We start from the raw sequence: 18,495 nt of genomic DNA on the forward strand, positions 1-18,495 counted from the left end.
CTGATTACACTCCTTTTTCCATTCCCTTTCCTTGAACTACCCTCTTCCGTGCTTTTCCTCCTAGATTTCCCCTGTGCTCGGGTCACGGCGTTCCGTGCCTCCGAGTTAGGATACTGTTTCCTTCCTGGTTCGCGGTCCTGGGTATTTGAACGTTACTTGGCGTAGGTCTTGCAATTCTCATGCTGGAATCCGAAGACCTGCACACGGGCCTGTATAAATCCCGGACCGTGCGAAAGAACACATCCAAGAAGGTTGCAAGCAAAGAGAAACAGTTGAGAAGGGGCGAGACTTGTGACAGATTGAGACACCTTAAACCTGATACAAATACAAAGATGGAAGCCGCGGTTCAAGACCTCATGCAAGGTATGCAGGAACTAACCACTGAAGTCCAGAACCTTAAGGCAGAGAACGCTGCATTAAAGCAGTTAGTCTTATCTCGTGACTCTTCAGCCAAAGAAAATGTCTTGTTGGGAGGAGTAGTGGACAAATACGATGGCTCTTCAAAAACCCTCTGTGCCTTCCTTGATTCATGGTTGGTACATTTTACCTTCAAGCCATACTACTTTTCCACCCCAAGAGCTAAAGTGGGATTCATGATATCACATCTCACGGGCAATGCCCTGACCTGGCCAATCCCCCTAGTCAATACGGGCGACCCACTCCTGGATGATTATGCTGGGTTCGTGGAAGCCCTAAAGGCCATGTGTGATCGTCCAGAACTTGTTTACAGTGCCCAAGAAAAAATGCTTGAATTTCAACAAGGGTCCCAGGATTTGCTCACATATGTGACCCTCTTTAAACAATTAGTAAAAGAGTCCAATTGGTCCCAAGAAGCCAGCTTCACCCTCTTTCGAAGAGGCCTAAATGACGAGATAAAGGATGAGTTAGCCAGGGTAGCCCACCCAAGCTCCTTCCAAGCTCTCATGGACCTCTCCCTACAAATCAATTTCCGGATCAAGTAAAGAAAGGCAGAAAAAAGGAAGTCTAAGCCAACATCCCAAAAGGCTGCTACGGACCACCCATACAAACCAGAAACCGCTGCATCTCCAACCCCGGACCCAGAACCTATGCAACTAGGAGCCTTCCGAGTACCCATTACCCAGGAAGAAAGGATGCGTCGGATTCATACTGGACTGTGCATGTACTGTGCCTCTGATAAACACCTTGTGAGAGAGTGCCCTATTGCTCCACCTCAGCGTTCGGGAAACGCCAGCTCCCGATTCTAAGTGGGGCACAGTTTCGGGAGAAAAATGTCTGCTCCTCACCAATTCCTTCCTTGAACTCTCCAGGACAAAGCAATCTTGTGATTCTACAGGCATTCCTGTCACCTTCTAAGAAAGAATCCTACCCCATCCTGGCTTTACTGGACTGCGGAGCCATGGGCATATTCATAGATCATGATTGGGTCATCAGTCATAATGTTCCCCACGAAACACGAGCGACAATGCAACCTGTTGAAGCCATTGATGGGAGACCCTTGTCTTCAGGTCCCATAACCAACCAAACCAAAGAGATTCTTCTTTCAACAAACCACCGCCAAGAGAAGATTAGATTTGACAGCATAAGATCTGCCCATTATCCCATGGTTCTAGGCATGCCCTGGCTGCAAAAACACAACCCCTACATCAATTGGGCAGCAGGTTCCTTGTTTCTTGGTTCAGAACATTGTATGTCCCATTGTTTGTCACCTACCACCTCACCAAGTTCCTTCAAAGACCCCCAAGAAACCCAGCAATTCCCAGTAACTGTCTCTAGCATTATTCGGATCCCCCAGGCTTACCAGGCATACTCAGATGTGTTCTCAACAGCTATTGTTCAGTTTCTTCCATCCCACAGACCTGAGGATTGTGCCATTGACACTGAGCCTTCAGCAGTGATTCCCTTTGGAAGAATGTTTATTCCATCTGAACCTGAAAAAAGATCCCTCCGGGAGTATCTGGACACCAACTTGGCAAATGGAACTATTATTCGGATCCCCCAGGCTTACCAGGCATACTCAGATGTGTTCTCAACAGCTATTGTTCAGTTTCTTCCATCCCACAGACCTGAGGATTGTGCCATTGACACTGAGCCTTCAGGAGTGATTCCCTTTGGAAGAATGTTCATTCTATCTGAACCTGAAAAAAGATCCCTCTGGGAGTATCTGGACACCAACTTGGCAAATGGAACTATCCGACCATCCAAGTCCCCAGCGGGAGCTTCCCTCTTCTTCGTTCCTGAGAAGGATTCCAAGCAGCTTAGACCATGTTTGGATTACCGTGGCCTTAACCAATGCACCCTCAAGGACCGCTACCCATTGCCTCTTATTTCGGACATCCTGGAAGCTGTGAGAGGTGCAGTCATCTTCATAAAACTAGATCTCAGGGGTGCCTACCATCTTATTTGTATAAAAGAAGGTGATGAATTGAAAACAGCCTTCAGAACACCCTTTGGCCATTTTGAATATTTGGTTATGCCCTTTGGACTTGCTAATGCCCCTGCAATTTTCCAACGTTTCATGGATCGGGTCTTTTCTGACATGTTGTTCCTCTTCGTCATTGTATACCTAGACGACATACTGATTTACTCCAAGGAACCTCGGGAACATTAAGAACATGTTAAGGCAGTTTTACAACGTTTACGAGAACATAAGCTCCTGGCCAAACCTGAAAAATGCCTTTTCCATGTATCAACTGTTCACTATCTTGGATTTGTTCTTAGCCCAAAGGGGATTGGAATGGATTCTTCCAAGGTTGATTCCATCCTATCTTGGCCTGTTCCTACCACTGTGAAACATATTCAATCCTTCCTGGGTCTCGCTAACTTTTACAGGAAATTCATACCCGCATTTTCTGAGATTGTACATCCCATTGTCACACTATTAAAGAAAGACACTCCCTTTCAGTGGTCCTCAGCTCAAGACTCAGCGTTTCAACGGTTGAAGTCGGAGTTCACACAAGCTCCCATCCTGGCTCAACCCAACACAGACCGTCCTTTCCTTGTTGAGACTGATGCATCCAACTACGCGATCGGAGCAGTTCTGAAACAGGAACTTGATGACAAGATAGAACACCCCATCTCTCCCGCACCTTGACTCCCAGTGAAACTCATTATTTCGTCCTGGAGAAGGAGTTGCTAGCTATTCGACAAGCCTTCACTGACTGGCGTCATCTCCTTCAGGGAGCCAAACACCCGGTACAAGTGCGTACGGACCATCAGAATTTTCAAGTCCTACAATCCCTGGAGTGCAAAAACAGCCGTCAAGCCCGCTGGGCCTTCTTTTTTGTCCAATACCAATTTCAAATCCATCACCTTCCTGGAACATATAACATCATAGCCGATGTCTTATACAGACGTCCTGATTATGAACCCCTTGAGGACCGGACCTTTCCCAAGATGTTTCCAAACACAATATTCGTAGTTCAAGCCGTTACTCTCCTGGAGAATATTCGAGCTCAAACTCAGTCCACTAAACTCTGGAACGAGTTTAGAAGAGACAGTCAGTGGAAGTTCAAGATAAAAGATGGATACCTATTCAAGGATACTCGGCTAGCCATTCCCACTCCAGGGTTGAGACAAACAATCACAAACCTATGCCATAATAACCTCCATTCAGGACACCGTGGAATCTCCAACACCCTCCGTTTTATACAAAGACAATTCTGGTGGCCAAGGATGAAGGATGACATAAAAACCTATGTCCAGGCCTGTGCAGTCTGTAATCAGAGTAAGTATGACAATAGAAAACCAGCGGGTCTCCTACACCAACCAGCAATACCAACAAAACCCTGGGAAATCATTGCCACGGATTTCATCGTGGAATTACCTTCTTCCAGAGGCTACACGACTATAATGGTTACCATTGATTTGTTCACACATATGGCTCATTTTACACCTGTATACAAACTACCATCCTCATCTGACTAGCTGGGATTTTTCTCGAACACATATTCCGGCTTCATGGACTACCTTCCAAAATCATTTCCGACAGAGGGCCCCAGTACATATCCCAGTTTTGGAAACAACTATGTCGGATATTGGGGATCCAACGTGCCTTGTCCTCGGGCTATCATCCACAGACCAATGGAGCTACTGAACGAGTAAACCAAACCCTGGAACAGTATCTTCGCTGCTTCACCACCAAAGTCCAGGATGATTGGTCACTCTTGATACCTGTGGCCGAATTCGCTTACAACAATTTGGATCATTCAGCTATCAAGACCAGCCCTTTCTTCTGTAGCCAAGGATTTCACCCTTCAGTTCGACCATCCGTTCTCCCACATCCTACCCCAGTTCATGCGGTCGATTCATGGATTGAAACACTGATTACTGTACACAAAGAAGCAAAGGAACACCTGGAAAAGGCCCGAAGAGATTTTAAACAATATGCAGACTCCAAAAGAAGACCTGGTCCTTCCTATTCAATAGGTGATAAGGTTTGGCTATCCTCAAAACTCCTTCCTCGTCACCTACGACCAAATAAATTGTCTCTCCGGTATTACAGACCTTTTTCTATAAAGGAAATTGTTAATCCACTCTGCTCTGACTTCCAGAGTCCTGGAAAAGTATTCATCCAGTCTTTCACACTTCTCTGTTAAAACTATATGTGCAATCCTCTCGAACTGCTCCAAGATCTACTCCAGTGATTGTCAATAACCAACTTGAATACGAGGTCTCTAGAATTTGTGATTCCAGGTACCGACAAGGCCAACTATAATTGGTTGAACGGAAATGGTATCCTCCCAGTGAGCGCACTTGGGAACCCGTCTCAAACATGAAAGCCCCCCGGCTGATGCGAAGATATCATCTTATCCACCCAGGCAAACCCGGAGGAGCGGGGCTTCAGAGGAGGCATGCTGTCATGAACCGCCGATTACGTCAGTTCTGGACATCGTGGTCCCTGACCCATAGAGGACTGAATTCCGTGATCCTTCCAACATGGCCGTTGAATACGAAACGCAGCTTACCAGCCTTTACGCACCACGTTCAACTTCCTACAAAACAGTCACACCCCCGCGGCTCTGCTTGTCTCAACGCTACTGCTTAGTGTAGTCAGACGTGTGTTGCCGGAGTTCGCTTAGGGCCTCCTTCCGAGTCCGTTTTACCATTTCCTGATTACACTCCGCTTTCCATTCCCTTTCCTTGAACTATCCCCTTCCGTGCTTTGCCTCCTGGATTTCTCCTGTGCTCAGGTCACAGCGTTCCATGCCTCCATCCTGTTTCCTTCCTGGTTCCCGGTCCTGGATATTTGAACGTTACTTGGCGTCGGACTTGCAATTCTCACGCTGGAATCCGAAGACCTGCACACGGGCCTGTATAAATCCCGGACCGTGCGAAAGAACACATCCAAGAAGGTCGCAAGCAAAGAGAAACAGGTGAGAAGGGGAGAGACTTGTGACAAAAGGTGACACTCCTTTCACAGAATGTCTAGTACGCCTAAAAGCTTGAAACATACTCTTACTTCGCATTTTAAATGTCTTTGTCATGACTTCTGTAAACACTCTTTGTTAACTTCATTGAAACATTCAACTAATTCTTTTTATTTTGATATTATATAACTGATGTGACATGCTTAATATATGAATTGAGGACTTATTGTCTAAAGGAAGGAACTCAAAGGTATCATACATTTGGGGAGGAGATTTTAACATTAAAATGGAAATGGGAGTTTCTAGTGATGCTCTGGATCCGTGGGAGGATTTGCTAGTGAATATCCTGGCACCTTGTATGAGGGATAGGAGAGTGTGTCCGAAGGGCCTGCAAATGAGTTTGTGGTTTAATGAATGGGGTTTACGTACTGTAGACGGCTGCCTAGCACCGGATATACCAGGTGAGGTGACCTTTAATAATCATTCGGGTTCCTTCACAATTGATTATTTTTGTATTTCAGCTAGCCTATGGGAACACACTGTGAGTTTTGAGGTGATTGCTGATGTACATAGCGATCACCATCCCATTTGTTTGCTGTTGAAGGGTCTGTTGGGGGTGGGGGTTTCCAAGGTGATTGCACCTTGCCCCACGTTGGGTGTGTCGATTGGCTCCATAGAATAAAATGGGGGACCATTCTAGAGGAGGAATTACATGTTAATATAATCAGGGAGAATGAACCCCTCTTGACGGACATACTGGGGAATAGTCTACCACCCAAGGTGGTCGTTGATAAATTTGTAGAACTGGTTGCTGCTCTTACGTTGAAATTTACAACTGTCCTCAAGGTAAAGGGGAGTACTCCGCAGAGGGGCTGGTTTGATGTGGCCTGTAAAGGGGCCAAGCGAGCCCTGCTGTCGATACTCAAGGACCCAACATCCAGTAGAAGAGCGATAGCACTAGCCAGAACTGCCTACCAGTGTGAGATAAAGAGAAGGAAACTGAAATCGAAGGGGTGGCCTGGGAGGGCTTCCTAAATGCTGCCAATAGAAGAGATCAGAAGGCCTTCTGGGAGTTTCTAAAGGGTGGTGTGGAAGGGTATAGGTCCAATGCGGGCAGTGGGACATATGTTGAGGAAGGGGCTTGGCTAACACATTTTGGGAGTCTGTTTGGGGTGGCGCATACTGAAGACTGCGTAGAATTTGTTGCGCCTGGTTTAAAATTTGAGGTGGAGGAGGTGATAAAGGCCATTAATCTCCAAGCCCATAATCGAGCACCGGGACCGGACATGATCCCCTCAGATCTGTTTAAAGATCTGCTGGACATGTGGGCACCACTATTAACGGTGGTATTTAATGCCTGAATTCTTTCAGGGAATTACCCCCCTCATGGAAAAGGGCTATTATTTTCCCAATTTTAAAAAAAGGAGATATGGCCAGTCCCAATGCCTACAGACCAATTTCCCTGCTGGACTCTTCCTTCAAAATCTTTGGGAGAATCTTGTTGGCTTGTATAGAATCCTGGCTGGGGGAACAATCGATTCTCTTGGATATTCAATTTGGATTCCATCCAGGGGTGGGCACAATGGAACAGAGTCTCAATTTATATCTCCTAGTGGCTAATTCGGTCTGCTGTAAGGGTGAGGCAGTATGCTTGGCTTTTATGGACCTGAGCACGGCCTTTGATAAGGTGGACAGGACAAAAATCTGGGCCATGCTTGGGTCCCTGCGGTGGCCGGGGGACATCCTGAAAATATTAGTTGATCTACACACAGACAATGAGCCATGTGTGTCTAGTGGCCCAGGGGGACACTGCACGGCCTGCTTTAGGGTGGGGTGTGGTGTACCGCAGGGGTGTGTGTTAGCCCCCATCTGTTTTTGCCTCTATATTAATGGCCTCTCCCTGGATCTTTCCAATATTCCGGCAGATTTTTTAGTCCTGGGGGGACGGGGTTTCCCAGTCTTAGCATATGCTGATGACACCGTTTTGTTAGCAAAAACCCCCAAGGCATTACAGACCCTGATTAATGCCTACACAACTTTCATGTGTGAATTGGGTTTAAAAATCAATACCAAAAAATCGGCAGTGATGGTTTGTGTGAGCAGAAAACGGCCTGCGGCAATGAAACCTATGCTCTGTGCTGGAGAAACTATACCCTGAGTTAAGGCATTTGATTATTTGGGCATCAGCTTTTCGGAAGCCTTGTCTGGTAGTGCACATGTGGCTAAACAATCTGCCAAAATGAGCCAGCAGATTGGGGGCATTTTCCGTTTTATGTCAAGGTGCAAGGGCCATCCGCTGGAAGTGATAACCAAGATATATGGCGCCCAAGCTTTGGCGGTTACTTTGTATGGGCCACCTATATGGATTTTTCAAAGGGCAGCTGAAATTCGAATTAAAGAGAATACATTTCTCAGGCAATTGCTAGGGCTCCCCAACTCGGCAGCCTGCTCATCAATTCATAGAGAACTAGGAATGGAATGGAGTTTTGGGAGGACCAGTGGGCGCTGGCTCTGCTTTTATTTTGGGTCAGGTTGTAGGCCAATGAATTTGCATCTTTGTGTCATTTTATTATCCGCACTGTGTTGGGCAGAGTGGGGTGGCAAAAAATCCCATGGCTTGTCTATATATCTAATGCCCTTGGGGAGGTCAATCTTAGTGCTCTTTTTCCACCTGCCTTACCTATAACCAAGCTTGAGGGGTCTTGCCACAAAATTGTGGTAGGTGAAGCTATGGTAAGGAAAAGAATACTTTTGAAATATGGTAACAAACATGATGAATATCATTCCACGATCAGTAAGCCCTTTGGGATCCAACCCTATTTAACCTGGAGTCCCTACAAAAAAAGTCAGGTGGCTAATAATGAGGGCACTGTTTGATTCCCTCCTCTTGCAAGCAAACACAGCCATTTGGAAAGGATTCCCAGATGAGGCTGGCTGCCCGGTCTGTGGCCATCAGACGGAAGACTTGGCCCACTTACTGTTTTTTTGTACTGGATATGCAGGTATTCGTAGGGCAACTTTGTTACCTGCCCTAAAGAAGTCAGAGTTACGTCATTATAAATCTGCACTCACTTTTCTTTTGAGTGCAGACACTGTTTTTACGGCCTGGGCCCTACTCACCTTTTTAAAGAGAGCAATATATTTTAGGAAAAGTTTGATGAGGCTTCAGGGAGTCAGAAGCTAATTTTGAAAAAATATAACATTGGAGGAATCATTCTGTTTATAACGACTCAATTGTTCTCTTTTAAAAACTGGACCCCAGTGCTCGGTGATCATGAAATAATCATTGTTCTATTTTATTGTGCCCCATTTTTTAAGGATGTTTTCTTATCTCTCACTCTTTTAATTGTTGTCTGTATAGGATTTTAGAAATCATCCATGAATTGTGTAATGTTTTGGCTGTTTGTATAACTTTTATGTTGTCTGATGGACTTTAAAATCCGAATAAACTTATTTGACTGACTGACTGATATATAAATTCCTTAGAACTATTTAAAATCTCTGGGGACACTAGCTCATCAAGAAGGTATGCAGTGATAAAATCGCTGCAAAAATGTTGCTTATACAAAAGGTCATGGCAAAAATGCTGTGGTTTGACCCGGTAAAGGTGAACCCTGTAATACCATTTAAGGGGGGCGGGGGTTATGGGGGTGTACCCCGCTCCCCTTAAATTGCATAATGGGTCTGGGGGTTGCGGGGGTGTTCCCTGCATCCTTTACATGGATTGCAGTGGCAAAACCACAGCATTTTTGCCCCGATATTTTGTAACCATAGCAATTGTTGTCGCGATTTTAACACATGGAATCATCAAGAAGGTTTCAAGCCTCGCTTCTCTACTGGATATTTTTTCTAGGAACACAATAACGATATCATTGTATTATTTATTGTTCTTTATTTTGGTGTTTTCTATACAGATTGCAGCATTACGGGGTAATAATAAAGCAATTGTCAAAATAGTATGACAAAGAAGGGAAATGAAGAATACAATGAGAAAATGAACTGAAAAGAATTCCATCAAAGGGTACTAAGTTAGCAATCACAGTACATGCAATATATGTTTATTATTAAAAGCAGATGCAAAAACTGGCCACTACAAACAAAGTTGGTGAAAATGTAGTTGGGAGTATTAAAAAGATGCCATACACAAAACGATTTGTGGGACACACACAGTACGCTGAACGGCTAGGTATTGCATAGCCTGGGTATAAGGCTATGCTATATGATGATTAGTGTTGACTTACTCTATAAATATAACCTCAGTCACAAAAATATTCAAACAGAAGACAGGCAAATGGATGCTCCTATGGAAACCTATTCATGAGTTCAAATACACCTAAGGCTACTTTAACCCATGGCGCATTTGCTGAAGGAATAGACTCCTTGGGGCTGTCACACAATGGAGCAGGATGAATAACAGGCAGATACAGAGAGATATCCTCAAAGTAGGGTTCATTAGGGATATTTACTGGGATGGGCCAAAATATGAAAGGCAGGGTAAACTTAATAGTGTTCTAAAACATCCACAGGGTAACTTCTCCTTGAGCTCTCCCTAATAGAATTCAGTGACTTCCACAGGATAAAGTTCAATAATACCCACAGGAGTACTTCTCCATGGTCCTTGGAATTTCAAATTCCAATACAGGTGCCTTTTGGCTGGAACAGAGGTTTCATAGTCACTCACAGTCCTGGGTTCTTTAAGTGTGCCAACACGTCTTCCTTGGCATCTCATTAGGAAACATCTGGTCATCTACTTCTAATTCTGGCTATACCGGAACCCCTTTCTCAAGAGCCTTGAGGCCCATGCTCACCTGCATTAAACACTCCAATAGTCCAGTGCTGGAGTGTGTGCAGGCTGGAAAAAAAAACAGAGTGCCCGCCATATAATGGCCAGCCTAGTCTCCTCTCCTTTACATGCCTCGTTGAGGATCCTGTTATTGCAATCACAAGCTGGACTTGAATGCAGGGTGCAGTTAGTTCTGTAAATCTTAAGTAGCAGAACTGCAGGGTGAGCACAGGTAAGCACAGGACACAATCCCCAAACAATCTTGTAACTGTGTTACCTTACCCATTCATTAGCAGCTTTTATGGGTTATCCATACATTTACTTCATTACGAAAGGAAGATTCTATGACTTCAATAAGGAGAATTTCAGTCCTCCCAATTAGGACAACGATCTTCTTAGCAGGGACAGTCAATCCTAGCCTCCTAAGGTTATTTCCCCTATCTTCAAAAGATAACCATTACAGTTGTACACACTTAATACAATTAAGACTCACACTCTTTATCATCATTCATTTAAAGCTGGTTCTGCTTGAGAAACATGAGTATACTTTTGGTGGTGTAAGATAGTGTCTGAAATAACCTGCTAAACCAACAGAATACCACATGTGTGAGTAAACACAGCAATAGTAGCCAAGTTCCCTCGTTCCATCCTGACTGCAAGAGTCCCAGTATTGAACGTAAAGACGTAGTCTTTCATAAATGAATATACTTATTCCTTCATTTACATTTGATTTTAATTACAATTCCATTTCTTATCAACATTTTTGGAGACATTAATTTGCACATATCTGCATTTTTCTTCCACAATCTCCAATGTGCTGGTTGCTTAGAAGGTTGCTCTTCCCTTTCCTCACCCCCACACGCCACTCCTGTGTCTCACAGTTTGGGCTTTCCTGGCTTTACATCCGACACTTGGTCTCTCTGCCATGTTTCATTCACTTCATTCGTGCCTCAGTGTCTCATCCCTGTTTCCCAAAACTTGCTTGGGTTCCTCCGTGACAAGTCATAATGGTTATGCCTTTAAAGGCACTTCTCATTCTCCTCCTCTCAGTTGCGGAGGAAGCTTTTGGTGCCAGGGAGGCGGATAATCAGGGCACCAGCCAGAGGCTGGGGGAGCACAGCATGCACCAGGGGGGGAGGGGGCAGGGTGGGCGGACTGCCACACCACTGCCCACCCCTCGCTTCGTCTCTGCATTGCTGTCCCCATTTGCACAGCGTGTTGCTGAGAGTTCGAGGTAACTCAGTGGAGCTTGCAGGCCTCCATGAGAGTGAAGGAGTTCCACGCTAAGTGGTTTAATATCCTTTCTGCGTCTGACACCCGGCTGTTGATCCTTAAGAACGAGGCTTTGTTTCAAGTGTTCAATCATCACCTCTTTGGCATCTGCACCATCAAATACTGATGTGGTGCAGGAGGCAGTCCTTCTTTTGCACCTCATCACATCTCACTGCCATGGCTGGACCATCCCATACCACATATTGTACCCCAGTTACCTCATACGTTACCCTCAATGACACGTATAGCACTCGGTTGCTTCCCAGCGAGACGTTGCACTATATAAAACTCAAAGGTCAAGAGAAAAAATACAAGAAGTGTATTGAACTTTGACATTTGTTGGGCCCCTATTCTGCGTGAATGGTGTGATGATGGGGCAATGCATTTTGATAATGATGTGTTAGTCAAGCTTTCGTGAGGAATTGCCCCATGCATGATACGAAAAATTTAATTTGCATGAGCAGTAATTGCCAAGGGATGGTGCACAGGTACAAATAAATATTTCTGAGTACATTCCAGATTCAGCGTCATGATGTCCTGTAAATGGCAAAGTAGCTATATACAGATCCCAGGCCAGGTAACATTTGGACATTTAGAGAGATGATCTCAGAACGGCACGTTCCATGTCGCAGTATTCTCACATGCCCAGTCAATACCACCGTCTTCCCAATGCATGGGGGTCTCTGTTCATCTTGACAATTTCAACCTAGGAGTTTAGGAAGTAGCAGGTGACGAGAGCTTTAAGGCCTGACATAGGAAATGCACTCGCCGCCAAATGGATGCCAGGCTGGCATCAGGCTGCCTCCAGCCGCCCATCCAGGTGTTCACTGAGAGCCACTTGTGTGCTCGCCATTTACGTCTGAAGGAAGGCTGATATGTGTCGCCACCGGGCACTCTCTAAGCACACATGGATCTTTCATGAATCAAGCCCCACATATAATGAGCCCTTGCACCTGAAATGGATGTCACATTAAACACATCATTAATTAATGGCTAGAAAGATAGATAGAACAAACTAAGCTGTCTAGTTTTAAAATGAATACAATAGTGTAAACATGTCTCTTATGCTCCCTCTGTTACCCCATCTCTGATTTTAGCTTTATTTTATATGCTGACCATTGGGGTCTTGGTACCACATACCGTTTTATGTACTTGGCACCCAAGCACTTCTGGCTGCTCTGGCTACAGAGGAATCTCTACCTGGCACAGGGCAGAGGAGTGTAGAGGAGAAAATGGGTGCATGTTTCCTAACTCCCACCCCCTCACTGCCGTCTTACTGGAACAGCAGGAGAAGGGCCATGTGTGAGACTCCATGGGCCTCGTTCTAAGTTTGCTGGTCCGGAAACAACGGTGCCGTTAAGCTGACAGCACCATTGTTTCCGGACCGGCAAACTACCAGTTTGCCTGTCGGAGCCGCCGTGCCCGACAGGTCTGACCCTGACGGGCACAGCGGCCACAATAAGGAGACCCGCCATGGAAGCACCGCCACTGTTAACAACAGTAACGGTGCTTTCCTGGTCCCCATTCCCATAGAGTTCAACAGGACTCTATGGGAATGGGGACTTACAATTTGCCAGCGCCTGACTTTCCAGGCCGCCGGGGTTGTCATCTCCAGGTGGCACCGGGAAGTCAGGCACCAGTAAATAATTACGGGTCCGGTGGCAACCTGCCAGTAGCACCGGCATGGTTACCGCTCAGACCCATTTGTTATGCCTATACCTTATCGAGTGTATGAGAGACGATATGCACTCAGACAAGCGTACCAAATGTACCTTCACACTAAAAGTCGGAAAGGAAGCTGTATGGAAAGAAGTCAGCATGCACCAGTGGACGTCATGGAGCGTTTAGTGAAGTCTGATGTGGGCGGAGTGACGTCATAAAGAAGATATACAAAGCCAGGCTGAAACGATATGAAAATACTTAAGAGTAATGATGTAACTGAAGTAACAAGAGAAACATGTAACAGACGATAAAGTCATCATGAATACAGAAGTAGATAAAGTAACCTTCTGACTAATAAGTTTAACTACACAGTAACACAAGGTAGAAAAGATACATAGGATCTTGCTATAGCGGAATACATAATGTGGCAAGGACGGCCATTACTGGAAAATGGACGCTGGCTCGTGTAAATATTTAATTCAACTACCTCAGAAGCCAATCTTGGTTGGAGAGTCAGGAGATGCTGAAAGAACAGCTTTGTGTGCAAAACAAAAAGTAGTCGATGTTAGCTTGGGATCAAGGATGCTAATTTTAAGAAATAGCTGCAAAACACAAAGGGAGGCAGATGGGTGAGTCATGGACATGAGACATATTTCTCTTAGATTAAAGAAGAAAACAAGAGCCATGTATTGGACAATTAAAATTGTATACAATCTATGCAAGGTAGAGTGAGCAAGTCTCTAGAGGCCAAAAGGAGCAATGATCCCCAGTATAATTGAATCAAATAGCAGTAAATAAGAGGCTGAAATTGACCAATTTGTGGTCTCTTCACGTGATTCAGAAGTCAAAAACAAGGGCTATTCATTAAGCCTCGAATGAAAATAGTGATGTGCATTCACTCCGTTGAATATCCTAGAACAGAGAACAGGCTACAAGGTCACCTACAGGCGGGAAACTTTGGCTCATTGCCGGACTGATGAGAGACGATGCACTAACTGGGAAAGTGGAGAGTAATCTGATGTGATTCGAGCACCTAGGTCTTAGTTTCCTTACTTGCTGCTAGCCAAGTCGAAAGGCCAAGCTTGGGTGGGAATTCCAACTAATCAGTGGGTTTATGGGACAACCTGCTATACAACGCTGCACAGACAACTGGCTGCCATTTTGTTGGCTATAATCAGTATTATACGTATGTAGAGGTAGTTCGAGGGTTCTCCAACAGATAAGAGACAGCCAATGAACTACTAGCCTGTATACCTTCGATAAATAAATATGTTCCCCTAATCCAATCCCTCCTGTTAATACGTTTTATGGTTTTTCCAGGTAGGACGTCATAGATGATGCATATTAGGGTATAGGACGCCTGTGTTATCATGTGTGTGTGTGAGTGTGCACGCATCAGTCTGCTGTCTGCCAGATGACCCTGCTTTATTAAATTGAGAATAAAGAAGTGCTTTGCCATATTCCTTGAGTCCATCTGGTTATTTGGTCTGAGATCCTTATTGTTAATTCCATATAGCACAAGAGACGCTTAAAAGAGCTAGAGCACTTGTTGGTAGTGTTACGGATGGCTCAGGTCTAATCGACCTAGGCCCAGATCCAGATTCTCTGACTTTTGGCACTCCTGCCATTAGCCAGAACACTGCAGAGCTTCCTGTGGAGAACAGCACGCAATAAATCACATGAACAAAGATACGGTTGGCAGGTTCCCCTTTGACGAAATTCCTGTCCAGTCTCCGCAGGTGGCCTGTGGACGGAAGGCAAACTAGTCGGTTTAGGGAGGGTCGATGCGGAGGGACACGAGCTGAGCCACTGATGTAAGTAGAACATCGAAGGTGGCAGCAAAATTAAGGTAGAGGGACTGTGTTGTAAAAAATATATATACATATGTATATATATATTTATATATATACATATGTATATATACTACACGGCCCGCAGTAGCGGGCGTGTAGTTATGGTTAAGTTGCTAAACTCATAGGAAGAGCACTTTTTCGGCGGCTTATAACATCGCTCCCCCTGGTGGAATTCTCACCAAACTTTGCAAAAAAAGTATATGGCCGGCTCTGAATTTTTTGCCAAGTTGGGTGAGGTTTCGTGCATGGGGGGAAAAGTTACAGGGGGTCCCAATTTCTTTTTTTTTTCCATAGACTGAATGGGGAAAAACTTTGCGCACAACTACAGTCCGAACGGCTGGACAGATTTTCCCCAAATTTGCGGCAAGAGAAGGGGCTTGGGTCAGAAAGCGTGCTTTTGTGTGTTTTATGGAAATCCGACCAGTACTTTTTTGCAAATTACTGAAATTTATGGGCCAAACAATGTGTGATATCTGGGTCCGCTCGTGGACCGAAGTGTCATTGGCCTGCGGTACATCGTGATGTCGGCGAACATTGGACGTGGCCGGTGGTTGGCTGGAGGGAAGCGTGCTGTGCGTCAAAGTTTTTGGGAAATGCTGCTGTGGTGTATCAGACAGTGCGGCAGCGAAAGGGTCAGGAAAATGTACAGTACCGTGTGTGTTGGTGGCAAGAAGGGAAGGAACGGGTGGGGGAGTGAAAAGTGGTTCATGTGACATATGTAGGTACGTGGAAGAAGACAGAGGAGTCCCTGCAGTTTTCGTGTGTACTGCGTCAAGTCGTGGGTAGCTAGACAGGCGAGTACTTTGTGTGGTGATTGGAGGCAGGTGCCGTAACGGCCCGATAGCTTCTGCCTCGACCTGTTTGCCATGACGTCTTTCCTTGGTGAGTGGTGGCAGGTAAATTTTAGAAGGGGAATTCATTGCACATGATATAGGTTGGGTGGGAGCGCGTGTGGCTGTGCTATGCAGATTGAATGCGGCAGTTGGGCACATGATGGCATGCATGGGTGAAGGAAGTTGCGTTGGGTCTGTTTAAGTGCAATGTTGTGTTTTTTTAGTATGTCTGTGGAAAGATTAGACTATTGGGTGCATGGGCGAAGGCCATAGACCATAGGGCATGCACTGAAGAGTGTAGGGCTTTAGCATACCCACCGCAGTAACGCAGGTGTCGGTGTGCATCCGGTACAGGGTGGTGCTTGCATAGTGCGGTGTGTGCACATTGGTTGCAGTAAGTCAGTGTTGCGAACCGATTGTGGGTAGTTTGGCAGTGGCACAATAGTTTGGGAATGGAAGTGGGGATGGCCATAGTATGTGAATGAAAGTGCACAGGGGTGCATGACAGAGTGTTTTATTTCTAGATTATGGTACCTGGTGCAATTTGTTGCTGCATAGTTCCATGGAGGTGCACAGGTTGGGTAGTAGTGGTGGTGGTAGTGCTGTGTATGTGGATTGTCGAACTTGGTGATATGGTGAAATGGATGGTGCCATTATGTAGCAGAGAGAGCGTTGAAGGCCGATACTGTTGGGTGCATGGCCGAAGGCCGTAGGCCATGCTCTCAAGAGGCTACGACGTTAGGACACACACAGCAGTAATGCATTTTGGATTCTGCAGCAGTTAGACAGTGGTGACCTGTAAAGAATGGGTGTGGAGCACATTTGAGACACAATAGAGCATGAGAAGTGAGCTGCCATGCGTGCATGTTTGGTTTTGCAGGTGAGGACACTGTTACAACATGGTAACGTTTTTGATGTGTACTTGGCAATGGTGCTGTGAAAAGTCATGCAGTGTGGGCAATGGGTGCTGAGTTTACATACTGTCAGCATGGAAGAGGATATGGTAGAAGTGCACCTTAAATGTGCTGGGTTACTATGCTGTGTGCTGATTTGTTGAAGTGGGACCAATGTTGCGAAAAAGTAGGTTGGTAGTGACACAATACTTTGTTAATGGGTGTGGGTAGGGGTGGTGGAAGCTCTGGTATGTTTGCGGATTCTGCTGATAGCAACCTGTTTTCGTGAATGGGTGCAATGCAGAGGTTCATTATGTGATTAGTGGATGCATGCACAGGTTGGGTAGGAGTGCTCGTGGCAGTGGTGTGTATGTGGATTGGCATACTTAGTGATATGGTCACATGCATGGTGCCATTACATTGCAGTGTCTGTTTGAAGGCCTAGCATATTGGGTGCATGGCTGAAGATCATAGGCCGTAGGCGATGCTTTGAAGAGCCTAGGACTTGAGGAAACCCACGCCACTAATGCAGGTGGTGAGCTGTAAAGAATGGTTGTGGAGTACATTTCAGACGCCATACAGCAGTAGAAGTGAGCTGGCAGGTGTGTATGTTTGGTTCCGCAGGTGAGGTCGCTGGTAGAACATGGTAAAGTGTTGGATGTGTGATTGGAGATGGTGCAATGAAAAGTCACTCAGTTTGGGTACTGGGTGCAGTGTGTGCATACTGGCAGTATGCCAGAGGGCATGGTTGAAGTGCAGCTTCTATGGGTTATTTACTATGCTGTGTGCAGATTTGTTGAAGTAGGGCCTATGTTGTGAAAATGTTGTGGTTAGGTTTGTAGTGACACAATACTTTGTGAATGGCAGTGGGTAGGAGTGATGGAGGCTGTGGTATGTTTGTGGATGCTGCTAATTGTGACCTGTTTTCGTGAATATGTGATTTTTGGTGTGAGGGAGTTGGGTTGAAGTGCCTCTATGTATGTTACATTTGTACACTATGTTAGCTGCCCTTATGGTCGCATGCATGGATTCATAGTGTGCTGGTGTGGGCAAGGGAGAACTGTTGTGTGCATGGCGATAGGTGTGCTGGGTGCACCGCAGGATCATTGTGGATGTTGAAATAGGGAATCATGTAGGAAAGGTTTCTGGTGGAGGGGCTTTGGAAGCAAAGGGAACGTGCTCTCAGAGTGTATAACAGGAAATATGGAGTTGTGTACAGAAATGATAATGTGCAATGCTGAGGTTCAGTATGTGATTGGTGCAGGCATTTTTAAAAATGTTATAGTCGCCAATAGGCGCCACTAAGGGAGTGTTGGAAAATTCGAGTGCAAAGGTAAGAAGTATGTGTCTGCTTTACTGGGGCGTGGCCTTAGCGGTAGCGTGGAAAGAGCATGTGCCACGTCATGGCCTTCTGAGCATGGAGCTTTCGCAGAAGGGGCGGTGACATATTTGTCCAAAGTTTAATGCAGTGAAGTTGGCAGAGATGGACAGACGGCGATTGCTTATAGTTCTTGATCTGCACAGGTATGCTGATACTTTCTTTCAGTTGGAAGGAGTGCAGGCTTTTTGGGGTACAGTTTATGAGTGGGGGTTTGGGTGCATGGATCTCCTTTGTAAATGTGTGGCCTCTGTTGGTACTGTAGATGTGGTGGGCGTGCATTTTGGAGGACTACATTTCAGGCACAAGTGGTGCTCACATTTGCTCGCTTACTTCAAGAAGTTGATGACAGCTGTGATGCACATATTTCCTACTGCAAAGGTGATTTTTTCATCGATGACACCAAGAGGACAATGCCGGTGTAATTTGTCCACAGCCAGAGGTCACATTGGTGATGTCATCTTTGATGGCAT

The 18,495-nt window shown here is 45.5% G+C and overlaps 1 protein-coding gene across 3 annotated transcripts in view; it reads right to left on the reverse strand.

Moving 5' to 3' along the window:
* Nucleotides 1–18,495, reverse strand: part of LOC138569270 (uncharacterized) — a 754,354-nt gene that overhangs the window by 254,236 nt on the left and 481,623 nt on the right. The window lies entirely within an intron of this gene.

Source organism: Ambystoma mexicanum, chromosome 2q, assembly GCF_040938575.1.
Source record: "Ambystoma mexicanum isolate Mex_15411 chromosome 2q, UKY_AmexF1_1, whole genome shotgun sequence".
Taxonomy (NCBI): domain Eukaryota; kingdom Metazoa; phylum Chordata; class Amphibia; order Caudata; family Ambystomatidae; genus Ambystoma; species Ambystoma mexicanum.